General features: G+C 53.3%; 1 protein-coding gene across 2 annotated transcripts in view; it reads left to right on the plus strand.

Annotated features, from left to right (window-relative positions):
- The window catches only part of ZBTB7B (zinc finger and BTB domain containing 7B), a 64,468-nt gene that overhangs the window by 14,708 nt on the left and 30,268 nt on the right, over positions 1-19,492 (plus strand). Inside the window, exon 1 of one of the 2 annotated variants that reach the window (XM_015419131.1) lies at positions 14,510-14,538. The exons of the other annotated variant lie outside the window; for it this stretch is intronic. The gene's annotated coding sequence lies outside the window, so the exon portion shown is untranslated. Of the gene's footprint in view, positions 1-14,509; positions 14,539-19,492 lie in introns of those variants that run through there. 2 annotated transcript variants of the gene reach the window in all.

Consider the following 19,492-nt stretch of genomic DNA (forward strand, 5'->3'; position numbering starts at 1 on the left):
GTGTAGGGTTGCCAGGGTCCAGGTGGGAGCAGGAGATCCTTTTCAACTGGTGATGCCAGGGATTGAACCTGGGGCCTTCCGCATGCCGAGCAGTTGCTCTGTCCACTGAGCCACGGCCCATATGCTCCTCTCTCAAAACTCTGCCCTGCAGAGGTGAGCAGCAGGAGCGGGTGGCTCGGCCTTCAGCCACCTTGAGTTGTCTGCCATGCAACCCCTCCCAGAGGGTTCTGGGACATAAAGTTGGCCGTGCCCAGCTGGCAGCTGTTTCCTTGCATGAAAATGAGTGTGCAATTTAGGATACGACTCATGCTCTGAGTTACCGGAGAGGAGGGGGAGGGGGTGGGGTGGAAGCTTTTATTTCAGACAAGTTTGGTAATCTCGGGAAGGAAATCCTGGGAGCGTTCCTCAGAGCCGCGGGGGTTCCCTGGAAATACTTTGTGATGTGCTAATCTCATCTTCCAGGGGACCCCAGTGGAGCTGGCTGAACTAGATTGCAGCCTCTGCATTGTCGGATGATACCGTGGCTCTGTACCAACTAGGTCTCGCTGGTTTCTGGTCTGTGGGAGGGGCGGTGGCTCAGCGGAAGAGCATCTGCTTGGCATGTAGGAGGTCCCCGGTTCAATCCCCGGCACCCCCTGTTAGAAAGGACCGGGCAGTAGAGGGAAAGGAGTTTGTAAGTTGCTCTGAGACTCCGAGTGAAGGGCGGGGTGTAGATCCAATCTCCTCCTCTTCCTCCTCCTCCTCCTCTTCTGTTGGTCAGAGCTGGGGCTGGTGGCTCAGTGGTAGAGCCTCTGCTTGGCATGCAGAAGGTCCCAGGTTCAATCCTCGGCACGTCCAGTTGAAATGATCGGGGGAGGTGGTGATGGGGAAGACCCTCTGCCTGGGACCCTGGAGAGTGGCTGCCCGTCTGAGTAGACAGACACTGACCTTGATGAGCCAAGGATTTGATTCAGTATTCGGCAGCTTCATGTGCTCATGTACAATATTGGTGCTGATCGACCAGAGGGCTGATTAGGTATGAGGGAGCGTCCCATGTTCAAGTGTGTTCATAGTTTGCCCTGTTGTTCCTCCGGCAGAGGTGGGAAGGGAAGCGGCCTCCTCCACAAATTCTTTACCTCCACCACTCTATCCATTTGCCACTGTAGGAATGATGATTAGACCATGGCTGTGCGTAGTGCTTGAAGGGGGTGGGTCCCCGCCAGGGGTCATTTTGTAGAAAAAGAGGTGCAGGAGCTCGTTAGCATAACTTATTTGCATAGGCCACACCCCCTGACATCACCGGAAGTGTGTCAGAAGGCAACACCCACTACTAAGGCTCCACTGGACTGTTTTGGATTGCTAGCTATTGGGGGGGGGGGAATGTGCAGATCTGTCCTCACAGTGGAGAAGAAGAAGAGATTGGATTTATACCCCGCCCTTCACTCGGAGTCTCAGAGGGGCTTACAAACTCCTTTCCCTTCCCCTCCCCACAACAGACACCCTGTGAGGTGGGTGGGGCTGAGAGAACTCTGACACAAACTGCTCTTTTTCAAGGACAGCTGTGCCAGAGCTTGTGACTGACCCAAGGTCACATCAGCAGGTGCAAGTGGAGGAGTGGGGAATCAAACCCGGTTCTCCCAGATTAGAGTCCACACACTTAACCACTACACCAAACTGGCTCTCCAGGAGGGAGAGCTTGTACCTGAATAAAACCTGGTCTTAAAGGTGCCACTGGACTGTTTTGGATTGCTAGCTGGTGGGGGACACACACGCAGATCTGCCCTCACAGAGGAGGGAGAGCTTGTACCTGAAGGCCGGCTGGGGCTCTGCAACTTACCTGGCTGCTTCTTGCTCCTCGTGACCCAACTGAGGGCTGCTGGGAGCTGGGGGCGGGGCTTGTTGCATGTGCCCGCCCCTTGGGCTCCTTACTGCCATTTCAGAAACAAGAGTTCTTGAGCCAGCCTCCAGATGACACCGGGGACCTTAGAAATCCTCATGTTTATAGAGTGTTGGACTAGGGTCCGGGAGCACCGGGTTCGAATCCCCACTCTGTCATGGAAGCTTGCTGGGTGGCCTTGGGCCTGTCACACACTCTCTGCCTAACCTGCCTCACAGGGTTGTTGTGAGGACAAAGCAGAGATGAGGACTAAGATCCGGAAGACCCAGGTTTGAATCCCTGCTCTGCTATGGAACGTTGGTGGATGACCTTGGACCAGTCCCGCCCTCTCTCAGCCTACTTTGTGGGGTTGTTGCGATGATAAAAATAGGGAGGAGAACCAGGTAAGCGGCATTGGGCAGGAAAGAAGGGTATGACTGAAGCAAATAAATATAATCCGTGACATAGTTGTGAGCAGGGACGATGTCTCAGTCGTAGGGAGTTTTGCCTGCCGCAGTTTCGATCCTGGGCACTGCCGGTTGAAAGATTCCAAGTGGCAGATGTGGGGAGCGGCCTTTCCTCTGCGGGGGGCCCTGGGGAGCTGCCACCCGTCAGATGGGACTAGTTGGCGCAGGGATATGGCGGCTTCAGGCCTTTACTTTCAACGTGGGATTGGCCGTGGCTTGAAGGAAGACCACCTGCTCCGCATGCGGACAGTCTCCACTTCCGTGCCGGACATCACGGTTCTCAGGCCGACGTTGGGGAAGGCCTTTCCTGGCCGGCGAGCTGCTGTCGGTGAGGGCAGAGCAGGGGTCCCCGACGCGGTGCCCATGGGCACCGTGGCATCCAACAGCATGTTTCCTGGTGCCCACCAAGTGTTTTTGTTTTTTTTAGAAAGAGGGCAGGACCAGATCTTGCCTCGCAGGGCTTTCTGATCGGCCTTTGGAGATTTCGTCGGTTGAGCAGAGTGTGAAAAAACATTGCTATGGGAGCAGCTGCCGCCGCAGCCCAAAGATCTTCAGTTTGTGGCTGCTTCTGCCTTCTGCGGCAGCCATTTTGAGGCTGTGCCCACGAGGCCGTGTCAGAATTCCCAAGGTGCATGCAGGCTGAACATGGTGGGGACCAAAGTTCCCTCTAAGCTGAGTTAGTGTGAGCTAGCTCACAGTTTTTTTTGCCTCCGGCTCACACATTTTTGTCTTAGATCAGGAAGGATGGCTCCAGAGCAAAATGCAGTAGCCAAATTGCTTGCTCACAACTTTAATGGCAGTAGGTCACAAAGTAAAGTTTTTGCTCACAAGACTCCACAGCTTAGAGGGAACATTGGTGGGGACCTCTGGAATAGATAATTCAGAGCTCGACGGTCCATATGTGGGACCCGATCTAAGGCAGCTGGTTGTGGTTGTGTCGTAAGCCGAGGGGCGCACTCTGCACATGCTCAGGGGCACTCTTGCACACTGTCCTCAGTGCTTTCCCTGGGCAAGCCGTAGTTCTGATAAGAGCTGTTCTTGAAAAAGAGCAGTTTCTGTCAAGAGCTCTCTCAGCCCCCACCTACCTCATAGGGTGTCTGTTGTGGGGAGGGGAAGGGAGAGGAGTTTGTGAGCTGCTCTGAGACACCTTTGGGTAGTGGAGGGCGGGGTAGAAATCCAATCTCTCCTTCTTCTCCTCCTCCTCCTTTTCCTCTACCTGGGTGAAAGCTCCTAAGCCTTTCCAGAGCCCTAGCTTGTGGGAGAGGAAGACAAAGATGATGACAAAGAAAATGAAGAAGAGATTGGATTTATACCCTGCCCTTCACTCAGAGTCTCAGAGCGGCTTGCAATTGCCTTCCCTTCCTCTCCCCACCACAGACACCCTGTGAGGCGGGTGGGGCTGAGAGAGTTCTGAGAGTACTGTGACTGACCCAAGGTCACCCGACTGTCTGCATGTGGACTCATGGGGGAATCAAACCCGGTTCTCCAGAATTGGAGTCTGCCGCTCTTAACCACTGCACCAAACTTCCTGTGTTTTCTTTCAAACATATCGGAGCCGGTTATATTTTGCATGTCGGTATCTAAGGTACCGCTGTGAGAGACGTCTCCGCTCGGGGCTCTCGGCTGAGCTCGGGGGAAAGCTGGGACCAGGGTGGGTTTGCTTTCTCTGTCGTCCGTCCCCCCCCCCCTCGTGCTTCTTTTTTCCCCCCCTCCCCCGGGCTTTAATAACCACATGTGGCTTGCAACAGAGGGAAGGCCGCTTGCAACACCCGGGCACCCCTCCCAGCTCTGATGAGTCACTCCCTCCCGGCCAGGCCCCCCCCCCCATGCCACCGTTTGGAGCCCTTCGTGCCGCACAAGATGCCCGCACCCCTCCCAGGCTGCCTCGCCCACCTTATCTCCCCGTCGGGTGCACCTGGCACAAGAGGAAGCGGAGCGACCTGGGTGGTGTTGGTGGGGGAGCCGCGTCGGGCCAAAGGACAAAGGGGCCGCACCTTCGTGTTTATTGGCATGCGGCAGCTCCGTCCCGGAGGAGGGCTGAGCAGACCAAGTTGCGGAGGAGGCGAGGGCCGGGCTAGAGGTATGGAGCCTCCAGGTCTGGGGGCAGTCTACCTCTGTATGCTTAGCACGGCAGGGAGGACTGCGGCTTTCGCAGCCTCCTTTAAGTACTAGCCAGAGATGTCTGACTTATCGCTAGGTGATGGAACCTCCGTGTTCAGGGGCAGTCTACCTCTGCATGCTTGACACAACCGGTAGGACTGTCCCTTCATTTATTTATTATTTATTATTTGATTTGTACACCGCCCTCTGGGCTGCGGTGGCTCAGAGGTTAAGATGCTGAGCTGCAGACCGGAAGGTCTGTAGTCCGGCAGTTCGAGACCTGAGTGCCGCATGACGGAGTGAGCTCCCGTCTCTGGCCCCAGCTCCTGCCAACCCAACAGTTCGAAAGCAAGAAATTTCAAGTAGATAAATAGGTACCGCTTCGGTGGGGAGGTAACAGCGTTCCGTGTGCCTTGCCGTGTAGTCATGTCGGCCACATGACCACGGAAATGTCTTTGGACAGGGCTGGTTCTTCGGCTTGGAAACGGAGATGAGCAACACCCACTAGAGTCAGATTCAACTGGCTTTCGAGCAAGGGCAACCTTTACCTTTACCTCCCCCTGGTTGGGGCTTAGGGCAGTTGACAACAAGTTATAAATGCATTCTGATAAATACGGTAATGGTACGTAAATATGTGTAGACATGAAATTTAAAACAATAAAAACAGTGATCATCTGATCAGATGGGGCTTAATATTCCATATCCTGCCTGGGGTGGGGGGAGAGACAGGAGGCTAGGCTTGATGATAGGCCATTGCTGCCTTCAACCCTTGGCCTTTCGTCGTGCCCTACGTTAGAAACTTTCCAGAAGCATCTACCACTGGGCCGTGGCAGGGCCGACCCTGGCAAGTATTTGGATGGGAGACCTCCAGAGAATACCAGGGCCGGGAGGCAGAGGCAGGCTATCAGAGCCACTCCTCTGAACGTCCTCCGTGCCCCAGGAGGAGTTGCCAGAGATCGCTTTGACTTCCAGGCACGCGCATGCGCACATGCATGCACACACACACATAAATGCAAGAATACCCCCCCCTCCAAAGTGACAAGCAGTATTGGAGGACTATTTCCTTTCTGCCTCGATCAGGATTTCCCCAGACCAGCCGCTAGATGCAGGACTACAGGGACCTCCGGTCCGGCAAGTCATATTCTCAAAGCCGCTGCACTTCAGTGGCACAAGCCACATGCCGCTCTTCCTCCTCTCCAGGCCGAACTGAACACGAGACCCATTCAGCTGCATGTGCGTGACAGGAAGTCATTGGATAGGAGGAAGGGACAGAGGTCTGACCTCACTGGGGTCGAGGCCAGGACGGAGAGCAGCGGAGCGGACAAAGAGCATTGAGGAGAGGAAGCAGAAACCGAGCCCCAAGATGCATCCCACAGCGAATCGTGGGCCGGAGCCGCAGAGGAATCTGCTCCATCTTGTCTTCCCTCTGAGCATGCATGTGTGCAAAGAGAGGCAGGGTCATGTGCGCTGCTGGCTCTATGGGGACGCCACAGCCCTCCCAAGGGTCCCAGCTCAAGGGGTGAAGGCCGCTGTTCTACAGGGCCTGTGTGGACCCCTAATGCTCTCGTTGTTGCCCTGTGGGTTTTATGGTCCTGCACATCTGCAGAGGTAGGGCACTGAAGGCGGAAGAACTGGTAGCTTGGAGGGTTATGGTGCACCTTTTGAGGAGACTGAGGGACAGAGATCCCTGCCGGCCCATTTCAAACTTGTGCTTTCCCTGGTGATCTTCCTGTATGTATTGCATTTATTCCCCATTTTCCTCTCCAGTGGGGACTGAAAGTGGCAGGCGACATTCTCCCCTCCTCTGTTTTGTCTTCACAATGACCCTGTGGGTTAGGCGAGGCTGAAAGCATGGGACTGGCCCAAGGCTGCCCTGCAGACTTCTGTGGCAGAGCAGGGATTTGAACATGGGTCCCCGGATCCTAGTCCAGGGGACCCCAACCCTTTCCAGCCTGCTGGCACCTTGGGAATTCAGGCCCACTGTGGTGGGCACAGCAGCAAAATGGCTGCCGCAAGAGGCCGAGCCGGCCACAAAATGGCTGCCACGGCTTCCCTTCAGTCACACGGCGAAGCTCCTGGTGCCGGGGTGTCTAAATATCTGCACAGCCAATCAAATCTCCAAAGGCCAATCAGAAGCCTTGCTGGGCAAGAGCCCCGTCTGGCCCTGCCCCGCTTTCTAAAAACACTCGGTGGGGATCCAGGAAATGTGTCTGTGGCAGGGTTACCAGCCTCCAGGTGGCGGCTGGAGATCTCCCGGCATTACAACTGATTCCCCAGGCAGCATAGATGAGAGCCATTTTGGTGTAGTGGTTAGGAGCGGTGGACTCTGATCTGAGAGAACCGGGTTTGATTCCACCACCCCTCCACATGCAGCTGCTGGTGTGACCTTGGGTCAGTCACAAGTTCCCTGAGCGCTGTTCTCTCACGAGCCGTTTCTGTCGGAGCTCTCTCAGCCCCACCTCCCTCACAGGGTGTCTGTGGTGGGGAGGGGAAAGGAAAGGAGTTTGTAAGCCGCTCTGAGACTCCGAGTGAAGGGTGGGGCATAAATCCACTCTCTTCTCTTCTTCTTCTTCCTCTGGACAAAATGGCCGCTTCAGAAGGTGGACTCTATGGCATTATACCCCACTGACGTACCTCCCCTCCCTAAACCCTCCCCTCCTCAGGCTCCGCCCCCCAGATCTCTAGTTATTTCCCAACCCGGAGCTGGCAGCCCTAGTCTGTGGTCACCACGGTCCACACAGGTGCCACGTTGGGGGGCCCTGGCCTAGCCCAGCCCTCTAACCTCTGCACCTCCTCTGGCAGGTGTGCTCATCATGGCAACGGGAGAGTGGAAAGGCCGAAGGCTTTTGGCCCTGTCCTGGGGGAAGGGCTGTGTGACTGTGCTGACGAGAGGCAAAACCAGGCTTAATTCTGAGCCACACAGGCTCATCTCCGGCGCCTCCTTTCCCTTGCCAGAGCTCGGCTCCGGAACGTTTGCCGTAATAAAAGTGAGCCAGTCCCTTCGAGCCGTGTGTTCCGCCCTGGCAGCCGAATCACTGAGCACCAGCCGTGGGAACCGAGAATGGTGGGACAGAGTGCGCGGCCGGGAAAGTGTGGCTCACTGAACACCAGCTCCTGAATTTGGGGTAGAGGAGAGGTCTGAACAAAGGGCGTACCGTGGCCCCCTCCCCAATATGGACCCTCTTAGCTGATTAGGAGTGAGCAGGTTGACGTCTTCGTGGCCCACTCCTTGGCGTGACTTGGTGCCCCCGGCTCAGGCACGGAGAGCCGGCAGTTTCCAAAGAAGCACTGCAAGTGTGCCCCCACTCTGGGCAGCCTGGGTATAGCGCCAGGGCACGTTGGTGCCTCGGGTTCTGTCTCCTCTCCCGCTCCCCACCCCACCCCACCCGGCTGCCGCCAGTTCCCCCAGCTGGCACGGGTGGGTGTCTTGCACAACGAGGCGTGTTCCCTTTCTGAGAAAAACCAGGCCCCCTTCTCAGACCCGTCCTGGCTTGGCAGAGCTCTTGGGCAACCTGCGCCCCGCTTCCGTTTTCTTGCCAGCTGTGCTGTACGAAGAAGGGAGACCTTGTGGGCTCTCCGTTTCCGCTGTCCTTTCGGTCTGTCATCAGCTCCTCCTGCTGTTCTGTGTCAGGAGGGGCCGTGTCTCAGTCCGAGAGCAGCTGCTCGGCGTGTCAAAGGCCCCAGGTTCGATCCCCGGCATCGTGAGTTAAAAAGACCAGGAGAGTTTCTACTAGTCAGAGTCGGGGCCGTGGCATGCGAAAGGTCCCAGGTTTAATCGCAGGGTACCTCCAGCTCAAAGGACCAGGCAGTAGGTGACGTGAAAGACCCTGGTTCGAGACCCTGGAGAGATGCTGCCAGTCTGAGGCAACAATAATGACCTTGGTGGACCAAAGTTCTGATCCGGTATATGGCAGCTTCGTGTTTTGGTGAGGGGCCATGACTCAGTGGCAGATCATCTGCTAGGCATGCAGAAGGTCCCGGGTTCAATCCCCGGCATCCCCAGTTGAAAAGGACCAAGCAGTAGGTGATATGAAAGACCTTTGCCTGAGACCCTGGAGAGAGGCTTTAGCTCAGTGGTAGAGGTTCCCGTTTGCGTGCAGAAGGTCCTGGGTTTGATCTCCGGCATCCCCAGTTGAAAAGGACCAAGCAGTAGGTGATGGGAAAGACCTTTGCCTGAGACCCTGGAGAGAGGCTTTAGCTCAGTGGTAGAGGTTCCCGTTTGCGTGCAGAAGGTCCCAGGTTCAATCCCAGGCATTTCCGGTTGAAAGGACCAGGCAGTAGGTGATGGGAAAGACCTCTGCCTGAGACCCTGGAGAGCTGCTGCCAGTCTGAGTAGACAACAGACATTGATTGACCAAGGTCTCAGTATTAGAAAGCTGCATATGTCTCTCCAGCTAACTCCCCACTGCTGGACCTCCTGATGGCACCTGGTATTTTTGGCCACTGTGTGACCCAGAGTGTTGGACTGGATGGGCCATTGGCCCGATCCAACATTGGCTTGTCTTATGTTCTAACGCATGTCCTCTTTCCACTGTAAATGGTCTGGCCTTATGGGCACTGCAGTTTCTTAAAAAAACGAATATTGTGGGAGATCAGGCAAACTCACCTTTTCGAATTCCAGAACCAAAACTCTCAAGTGCACTCTAGAGGCAAGGGAGGGGAAAGCACTCCACACATGCTCAAAGACACTCCCGACGTTGTCGGTTCCAGGCTGTGGAGGGTTCCTGGTTCCTTATGCGGTACAAAAGAACTTAATTCGGGTGCTGCCTTTTTTCCCTGGCAAGCGTTGGCATGGGGGGGCATCACACGTATGCCCAAATGACACTTTGCGCCAGATGGGGTGGGAAGGGCACTGTCTCCCATTGGCATCTGTGTGCACTATGGCATAACCCGAAGCGTCTTTTGGGGTGCCGATTCCCCACCACCACCAGTTCCTTATTCATGTGCCTTATTCATGTACCACGTGTGGCAGCACATGGGGCTAAAATAAAACTTTGGATGTGAGTCTTTCACTGGAGTCGCTCTTCCAACAGCGGGCAAAGGAGCTGGGATGTCCAAAAGCTCGATTCAGGATCCAAAAGACCCTGCAATTCTTTGTGCATTGGCCTGAAAAGGATATACCTGGCCTCAGCAGTGACAAGCCCTGTACACACAACAAAGGAGGCTTGGAACTGTACGCAAAGCCCTCGACCCCCTCTGAAGGGCCAGTCTCCAGGTGGCAGTGACGTGCGCTTTTGTGGGGGTGCGGAGACATGGAAACATCGCTGCTTTGTGTAGGTCTCCCATGAGAGCCAAGAACTGACATTGGAGAGCCAGTTTGATGTAGTGGTTAGGAGCACAGACTCTAATCTGGGAGAACCGGGTGTGATTCCCCTCTTCTCCCCATGCAGCCAGCTGGGTGACCTTGGATCAATTACAAGTTCTCTCAGAGCTGTTCTCTCGAGCAGTTCTCTCAGATCTCTCAGCCGCAACTACCTTACAGGCAGTGTTCCCTCTAAGCTGAGTTCGTGCGAGCTAGCTCACAGGTTTTTTTTAGCCCAGAAGGCTTAGCTCAGGAAGGAGGGCTCCAGAGCAAACTAATTTATGCAGTAGCCAAATCGCTCGCCCACAACTTTAATGCCAGTAGCTCACAGAGTAGAATTTTTTTTCTCACAAGGCTCCACAGCTTAGAGGGAGCATTGCTCAAAGGGTGTCTGTTGTGGGGAAGGGAAGGAAAAGGAGACTCCAAGTTGCAGCCTTTGCACCAAGCCATTCTGAGACTCTTTTGGATAGTGAAGGGTAGGGTATATATCCAGTCTCTTCTTTTCTTCTTCCCTTGTTACGGATCTGGATTCTGACTTTCCAAAACGGGTCCTGGGCCATGACCCAGGAACTCCATTGAAGACGCACTGATACCTCCACCCTCCAAACCTGGCAAGGATGAGCTAAGACGGAAGCTCTGTTTTGTTTTTTGGGTTTTTTGGGGGGGAGGCATCGTTGGAACAGCAGGTTTGGCCCCTGAATCTGTTTCGCAGTGCCAGAGACTGTGAAGTATCTCTGGAAACAACAGCAGAACAAAGTTCGACTCCAGTGCAGTGTTCCCCCTAAGCTGACTTAGTGTGAGCGAGCTCACAGTTTTTCAGCCTCTCGCTCACAGATTTTTGTCTTCGCTCAGGAAGGATGGGGCTCCAGAGCAAACTAATGGATGCAGCAGCCCAATCGCCTGCTCACAACTTTAATCCCAGTCGCTCGCAAAGTAGAATTTTTGCTCACAACAAGACTCCACAGCTTAGACGGAGCATTGCTCCAGTGGCCCTTTTAAGACCAACCAAGGTTTATTCAAGGTATCTGCTTTCGTGTGCATGCACACTTCCTCAGATACGTTGAAATGGAAGTTGCCAGTCCATACCTATACAGGGTGAGCAGCAAATGATCAAATTAGTCTCTGGGACTGGGTATGTGCCCAGTGGCTTCATGCCAATCAGTACCCACAGGCTGCCCGCATCGAACTTAGGGTCGATGGCATGGCCTCTGTGCCAAGCCGTGTCGACTCTGTCGTCTCTCCTTTTCAAACCGCCTGCCCGGTTTTTATTTATTTTTTAATTTCTCTTTGGATTTGTATCCTGCCCTCCCCAAAGGCTCAGGGTGGCTCACAGGGGGCATAAATGCCCAAGTTAAAACACTAAAACAACACAGAACATATAAAACACAATAAATACAGTTCACTAAAAATTTTCTTATGGGGCTCCAAAAGTATTTTTAACTATAATTCAAGATGGGGTTCTGTAATAATTTATAGAACCCCATTTTAGGGTCGGAAGGCCTGACATCCTGCCCTGCGTCGCTGGCACCACCTGCCTGGCTTGCCACTCCACTCCCTTGGCCCCGGCAGGTTTTGGGGGCTTGGCCCTGGGGGTGCCAGCCGGGGTCCTGTTAGGCTATGCCCTCGTTGATTCAGGGCACGGCAAGAGATCGAGGGCCCCCCCCGGCTGGGAGGCCCCTGGCACCCCTGCCTCGCTGGCTGAGTCAGGCTGGCACTTTCGGGGAGTGACTTCGGCTGGGGCGTGGTAGAGCGAGGCCGCGGCAGCGCCCACCTTGCCGGGCCACTCACCCAGGCAGGTTGGGGCACGCTAGCCCTGGCCCAGCCCTGGTGGGGCGACACAATCCGGTTTGGAGAACTGGGGCACGGAGAGAAGAAGTAGGGCGCGACTCACGGCTCCCGGGCACTCTGGGTGGGTGGCAGCTCCTCTCTGCCCTCTGCCGCTTCCTCGCTTGGCCGAGCCAGGCCGCCGAGCAGATTTGTTTGTTTATCTCCTGTATTACTTCAATGTATATATCCCGCCCTGCCCACGCACGGGCGCGGGGCGGCTCACGACAATAAAGGCCAGCCGTCTCAATGAATGCAATAAACGATACGATAGAACCCATTTTTTTAAAATGTAAAGTAGTTGAAATCTTTTAAAGTGGGTAGCGCAGCGCCATTGATTCCTGTCGCTGCAGCCGGGGGGAAGAAGCGGGCCGGTGCTGAGCCACGATGGTCACGTGTAGCGGCAATTGGGAGAAGAAGAAGAAGAGATTGGATTTGTACCCCGCCCTTCACTCGGAGTCTCAGAGCGGCTCACAAACTCCTTTCCCTTCCCCTCCCCACAACAGACACCCTGTGACGTGGGTGGGGCTGAGAGAGCTCTTTCGAGGACTGCTCCTGAGAGAACAGCTCTGAGAGAACTATGGCTTGCCCAAGGTCATCCAGCAGCTGCGAGTGGAGGAGTGGGGAATCAAACACGGTTCTCCCAGATTAGAGTCCCCGCACTTAAACACTACACCGAACTGTTTGGTAGATGCCTGGCAGAACAGCTCCGCTCTACAGGCCCTGCAAAATTGCATCCGGTCTTTCAGGGCCCTGATCTCAATCGGGAGCATGTTCCACCAGGCTGGGGCCAGGACTGAAAAGGCCCCGGTTGAGGCTAGACGGGTATATTTCGGGCTGGGGACAACCAGCAGATGGCTCTCCGCAGAGCGCGAGGCTCTCCGGGGCACCAATGGGGTCACCTAGGTCAGAGGTCCCCAACATGGTGAATGTGGGCGCCACGACACTGGCAAGGCGTCTGAATGGCTGTTGGAGGTTTGATTGGCTCTGCAGGTTTTTGTCAATGTTGCTTTGGCGGCAGCTGTCACCGCCAGTGTTCCCTCTAAGCTGAGTTAGTGTGAGCCAGCTCACAGTTTTTTAGCCTCTGGCTCACACATTTTTGTCTTACCTCAGGAGGGATGGGGCTCCAGAGCAAACTAATTTATGCAGCAGCCCAATCACTGGCTCGCAACTTTAATGCCAGTAGCTCACAAAGTAGAATTTTTGCTCACGAGACTCCACAGCTTAGAGGGAACATTGGCACCGCGCCACGACGACCTACGCCGTGTGACTGAAGATAAACTGCTGCAGTTGTTTTGTGGTTGGCCCCGCCTCCTGGGGCAGCCGTTTTGCTGCTGCGCCCACCAAGCCTTGTCAGAGTTCCAAATGTGTCCACAGGCTCAAAAAGGTGGGGGACCCCTGGCTTAGGTGATATCTGAGAAGCTGGGGGGGGAGGGATTTTTCAAAACCAACCACTGAAATCGAAACAGATAAAACACCTTAGCATTTTTCAGCAGTAAATGAGTAAATCGGGCTCATTTTTGTGCACTCCAGAAATCCTGAACCTCAGGACAAGCGTGGGGGCTTAGCTGTGGCTTGGGTCAGGCCCTGAAGAGATGGTGGGCCATAGGGGTAGCAGCATCAAGTAGGTGAATGAGGTGGCGGAGAGGGTGCCCCCACAACCCTTGTCGTGCCCAGGGGGAATGTCTGATAGCAGTTTTGTTTTAAGGGTCACCAGAGGTCAGCTGTGACTTGATGGCACATTCCACCACCATACCAGGTGCTGGGTGCTAGATGGCTGATAGCGATGGCGCTAAAATATGGAACCTCCATGTTCAGAGGCAGTATACTGGGTGCTGGGGGCAAGTGATGGCTGACAGTGGTAAAATATGGAACCTGCATATTCAGAGGCAGTATACCAGATGGAGGGGGCAAGTGATGGCAAATAGTGAGGACAGCTACATCATGGAACCTCCATATTCAGAGGCAGTATGCCAGATGCAGGGGGCAAGTGATGGCAAATAGTGAGGGCAGCTACATCATGGAGCCTCCATATTCAGAGGCAGTATGCCAGATGCAGGGGGCAAGTGATGGCAAATAGTGAGGGCAGCTACATCATGGAGCCTCCATATTCAGAGGCAGTATGCCAGATGCAGGGGGCAAGTGATGGCAAATAGTGAGGACAGCTACATCATGGAACCTCCATTTTCAGAGGCAGTATGCCAGATGCAGGGGGCAAGTGATGGCAAATAGCGGCAGCTACATCATGGAACCTCCATATTCAAAAGCAATTTGCCAGATGCAGGGGGAAAGTGACGGCAAATAGTGCAGACAGCTACATCATGGAACCTCCATTTTCAGAGGCAATATGCCAGATGCAGAGGGCAAGTGATGGCAAATAGTGAGGACAGCTACATCATGGAACCTCCATTTTCAGAGGCAGTATACCAGATACAGGGGGGCAAGTGACAGGAGTAGTATCATCTCTTTGCGCTGTTTGGGAGCTCACGGGCAGAGATGTGACCACACCTTTCACTTGCCCCCGGCATCTGGCACACCGAATGTGGGAGCTCTGTCGAGAAGGGTGCCAGTGGGAGAGACAGCACTGGGCCGCTCGCTCAGGTCTGGCCCAGGCAGTTCCGATCTCTGTCTCCCTGCCGTGAGCCCCGTTTGTGTCCCTAGATTAGAGGCAAGGCCTTCCGAGCCAGTGTGCGGCTTCCAGATACACAGTGGCTAGCCTTGGCATTTTCCAAAGGAAGCCTGAGCAGCTTGTCTCATGAGGGAGGGTGGAATGAGGGGGGGGAGCCGCGGTCCTGGCAGAAGGCATGACAAAGAGTTAATGGTAGGGGGAGAGGAGGGGAGGGGAGGAGGGCAGGGTGCAGCGTGACCCGGGGTGTGGGCGTCACCCCTTTTGAGGTGGGATCGGCGCTCAGAGCAAGGCAAGTGGGTGCCAGGTTGCTTCAGATCTGCTTTGCTCGCTGCCGAGGAGAGACAGACAGAGGGGAAGCGAGGTAACCGCGGGGCACCCGTCACGAGTGGCGGGGAGCCGGTTTGGGGGGTGGGTTGCGGGGGAACAGTGCCGGGACGGTCTGCTTTCCAAGAGGCCGGGGGCAGGGCCGTACCGAGCCGAGGCGGGCGAGGTTAGGCCTCTCGGAGTCCACCTGTGCCAGGGACTTGTGCCCGGGTGAAGGGCGGCCAAGGAAGAGGTGCCAGGGGCCCTGGCACCTGGAGTCTCAGAACTGCAGCTCGGGGACGGGCAGTCCCCAGGCGGCTCAGCACAAGGGGCCCCCACCCCTTTCCGCCCCAGAGGCCGAGACGCAGCTGGGGGTCGTCCGTATTGGCACTGTGGGGCAGCCCGGTCCGCGAGGGAGCTTTGGCGAGGCGTTTCTTTACCATAGCCGGGCTTGGTGGTTGAGGGAGTTCTACCGATTAAGCGATCTTGAGCTTTCTTGTGTGGCATTCTTGTCCGAACCCAGTGAGTCTCCCCTTTACTGGGACAGGTGAAGGAGAGACGGGGAACACCTTTTTTGTGTGTATGTAAAGAGCTGTCAAGTTGCAGCCATGGTTCCCTCTAAGCTGAGTTAGCGTGAGCTAGCTCACGGGCTTTTAGCCTCTGGCTCTCACTCAGTTTTGCCTTTGCTCAGGAAGGAGGGCTCCAGAGCAAACTTGATTTGTGCAGTCGCCCAATCGCTCGCTCACAACTTGAATGCCAGCAGCTCAGAAAGTAGAATCTTTGTTCACAGGACTCCACAGCTTAGAGGGGGAGCATTGGTTGCAGCTGTGGGGTTATCAAGGTAAGAGACCAGCAGAGGTGGTTGGCCATTGCCTTCCTCTGCGTAGGGACCTTGGACTCCCTTGGAGGTCTCCCGGCTAAATACTGACCAGGGCCGACCCTGCTTAGCTTCTGAGATACGATGAGATCTGGTCAGGAAGAACAGCTTTCCCTTAGCTTTTCAAGGCATGTTTAGGGGTCACCGACACCCCCCCCCCCCCCTTTGTCAATAGATCTGAGAGATGGGTATTCTACATTTATTTTATTTTTTTTTTGAGCCCCCGGAGGGGATTTTTTCATTGATTTTTTTAACACTACAAAAAATTACAACAGAAAAGGGGGAGGGGAAAACTACATATAAGGGAGAAAGTAAAGAACCTACTACTGACTAAAAACCCAAGAGAGGAGATCCTCTGTCTAGCTTGCTTTTTTTTTAGCATCCAAACTTTTCATCTTTGTACTTCTTATGAACTGTGTCAATCTTTTAACCCTTTTAACCATCCCCAGTTACATTTAATTGCCCAATAACAGTGCCCCCCATCATCCCCTGGAACCAAAGTTCTCAAAGGCACAATTCAGAGTCCTTCAGCCTTTACTTCTTCTTCTCTCTTTTCCGCAGTTTGTAGGGACTTTTCGGGGCTGCTGCCCCCTGCTCAGACAAAGAGTCCTCGCCAGATGAACCAGTTTCCAGCTCGCCGCTGGACCTGCTGTCTTCTTCTTTTTTCTCTTCCTCTGACCTTCCCAGCTGCTCCTTTAGAAATTCTTGAGCATCGTCTTTTTTTTTTAATGTTTGTGGAAGCCCCTTCTTCTTTTACTACCCGAAATGTCTCTCTTCCGAAATCTCCTTTTAATCCCCGAAATGTCTCTCTTCCGAAATCTTCTTCTTTTACTACCCGAAATTTCTCCCGAAATCATCTTCTTTTACTACCCAAAACGAGAAGTCTAGCTTTCCCCCCTCTTTGTAGCTGAAATTCAACTTAAAGAGATTCGTATTTGCGGAGCGGCAGGTGAAAAACAAACGACGACAACTAGGCAACAGGTCTGGAAGGCGGCACAGCTGCGGCAGTGTCGAATCTCAGGCTTTGTGGCACAGAGCAGGCACGGTTGCTAAAAAAACCACCCAGCATCTAAGTGAGAATTAAGAACACCCACTTGTTTCTAGTCTTCAGTGAGGTAGGGAAAAGCAAAGAAGCAAGCAAATCTGAAGGAAGCATATTTTTGTTTTCAACAGCTCTCTCCACCGTGAACCCCAGTATTTATCCTTCTGCTGTGGCACACGTGGTTACCAGTGCTCCCTCTAAGCTGTGGAGTCTTGTGAGCAAAAATTCTACTTTGTGAGCCACTGGCATTAAAGGTGTGAGCGAGCGATTTGGCTGCTGCGTAAATTAGTTTGCTCTGGAGCCCTCCTTCCTGAGCGAAGGCAAAAATCTGTGAGCTGGACGCTAAAAAACTGTGAGCTAGCTCACACTAGCTCAGCTTAGAGGGAGCACTGGCCCAGTTTCCCAAACCCTCCTTTCCTTCCCAACACGGCTGTCTTTGGCAAAAGGCAAATCTCAAAAACCAGATTTTTAAAAAGGTGCAACTTGGATAGGTTAATGGGCCAAGCGCTCCAATAGAAGGGTGTAACTTCGTTTCAGATTGGCACTGTTAGGGTTCAGGAAGCTGCACGCATGTTAATCTTGTGCTCTGTACAGCAGCTCTGTAAGGTAGACCAGCAGCACTCTCCCCGTACTACAGATGGTTGGGAGTAGAGATGTGAAGGGCTGGAAAAAAACTGGAAAAATTCGGGGGGGGGGGAACTCCCCCCCCCCCCGTTTTTTTCCTAAAGCCTTTTTGGGGTTGTTGTTTTTTTGAAAAATTGAAAAAAGAAAAAAATGATTATGGAACATTTTATTTTAACATGATGAATAAAATATTTTAAGACAAAGGTGTTCAAATATTTTCCAAATCATTTCTAAAAAATATGTATGGTATCAGACTGGTCTAATTTCTGTGCACTGAGGACAAGCAAGTCCTAGATTACAAACTGAACTCTCCAATGCAAGAACAAGATGCATTTCTTCCTTTAGGAGGTGCTATTGTCACAAGAAAAGAAAAAGGTTTCAGTTTTGTTTTTGCATGTGGGTGGGTATTCTGTTTGTAATAATTGTTTGGATACACTATATTTTTAATATGCTAGTTGTGATAATTTCATGCCAAGTAAAAATGTCCATAGTCATATTTTATGTTCCTAAAGTAACAGAATGACTTTCAATCTGGAAAAGAAAAAAGAAGTGCTAATGTAGCATTTTTTTCTATTTTTCCGAAAATTTCTGGCTTTTTCCGGAAAAAACTGGGGGGGGAACGGGTTTTTTTCTGAGCTTCAAAATTTCCAGAAATTTTACATCTCTAGTTGGGAGTAAAAGGGCAAAGTCTGAGAACAAGTGATTTGCCAAAGGCCATTCAGTGAATCTGTGGCAGAGGCGAAGTTTGGACCAGGGATGTCCCGAATTGTGGCTCAGTCTCTTTGCCACTGGATCTCAAATGCCCAGCTAGGATATGGAAGCCCCCAGTTCAAATCCCTCTTCTGCCATGAAGGTTGCTTGGTGACCATCACATACTCTCTGCCTACTCTACCTCACAGGGTTGTTGTGAGGATAAAATGGGAAACGGAGCACCAGGTATGAGCTCTTTGGATACAAATCTACTGGATTGACAGCTTTTCTAGGAGCTGTCAAGTCCGTCCCTGCCAAAACCTGAATGATTCAGCCAAGTGTTCCAAGCTGGGGTTGCCACTGGCTTTTGGGATGATGGAGAAAAGGAAGTTTTCTCTTTTTCCTGCTGTCGGCCTAACCCCCCCCCCCCCAAAGTCACAGAATCGTAGAATCATAGAGTTGGAAGGGGCCTCTGGGGTCATCTAGTCCAACCCCCTGCACAATGCAGGAAATTCCCAAATACCTCCCCACCCACATACCCCCAGTGACCCCTGCTCCATGCCCAGAAGATGACAAAGAAAAAAAACCCCAACAACTCCAGGATCCCTGGCCAAACTGGCCTGGAGAAAAATTGTTTCCTGACCCCAAAGTGGTGACCAGCGCTTCCCTGGGCGTGTAAGAACGTCTTGCTCCACCCAGATGGGACCCCGCTTGACTGGGTCCCCCCTCCGCAAGCTTGATCCCAAGAACTGCCATGGATCCATGGACAAAAAATAAATGTGCGGAACACACAAAATAACCCCAAGGTGGCCAGCCGGCCTGGAATCCTTGTCTAACTGCACCAAAAGGGAAATGTCACCCATCCGATGGTCCTTCCGAAGGAGAACGAAGGTTCCTCTGGGAAATTTGCCCAAAGGCTTTCCCCTGTTTGTGTGCTCTCATCCTCTGGTATTCCAAGCTAGACTGCCTCAGTCTGTGGAGGTTTCACGTCGCTCGAGTGGCCAGTAACAGCCGGTTCCATCAGTCTGACGTAAGAAGGCAGGGTGGATGTGTTTTAGAAGACACACTTGTTCAAAATCCGTCTGCACACCTAGTAAAAGCCCAGCGTCCCTTTCCGCTTTGGCGTCTGGTCACCCTGGCAAAGCAATTCATGGTGATGGGGTACCTCGAGTCATCGGCTTTCTCTGTTGGAGGCCTACAGAAAGATAAGAGTTTATTAAGGGTGCAGGCATGGTCCTGTTTGAACTAGGGGTGAGCGTTTTCATTCCAAACTCTGAGTTCACTAATATGAGAAATAATTCGAGGCTCTTGTGAGCTCACAGTGCCGACTCAGAGAGAGAGAGAGAGGCTGCCTGCTGCAACTCTGCATGATTCCACTGCTCCAGGTTTGTCCTTCCAGTTAGCTTCTGCGAGGCTTATGCAGCGGTGCTCTCCATAGCTCGATAGATACCCAGGCACGAGATATTCTGCCCCATCTCTTCCGCGGAGCATTAAGTCTCTCCCCACACAGAGATGCAACACCCTCACCTGCCCTCGGAGGAGGCTTCCCATTGCATCTCTGCATGAGTCCCTGCTTTAGCCTTACCTCCTTTCAATCCTGTGGGCCACGATTCATGAAATGCAGGGAAGTCAGCTCCTCTGAGGACAGGTACCTTTTGTCTTTCGTGATCTAAAAGGGCGTACGAGCAAAGCTAGCTTTTATAGGGACATGGAAGTGTCTTTATTTGAATTCAGAGAGGGGGGAAAGAAAGGGGTGCTTCAATTGCCAGGATGGCAGTG

The sequence above is a fragment of the Gekko japonicus genome, unplaced genomic scaffold, assembly GCF_001447785.1.
Source record: "Gekko japonicus isolate JY-2015 unplaced genomic scaffold, Gekko_japonicus_V1.1 scaffold25, whole genome shotgun sequence".
Lineage (NCBI taxonomy): Eukaryota > Metazoa > Chordata > Lepidosauria > Squamata > Gekkonidae > Gekko > Gekko japonicus.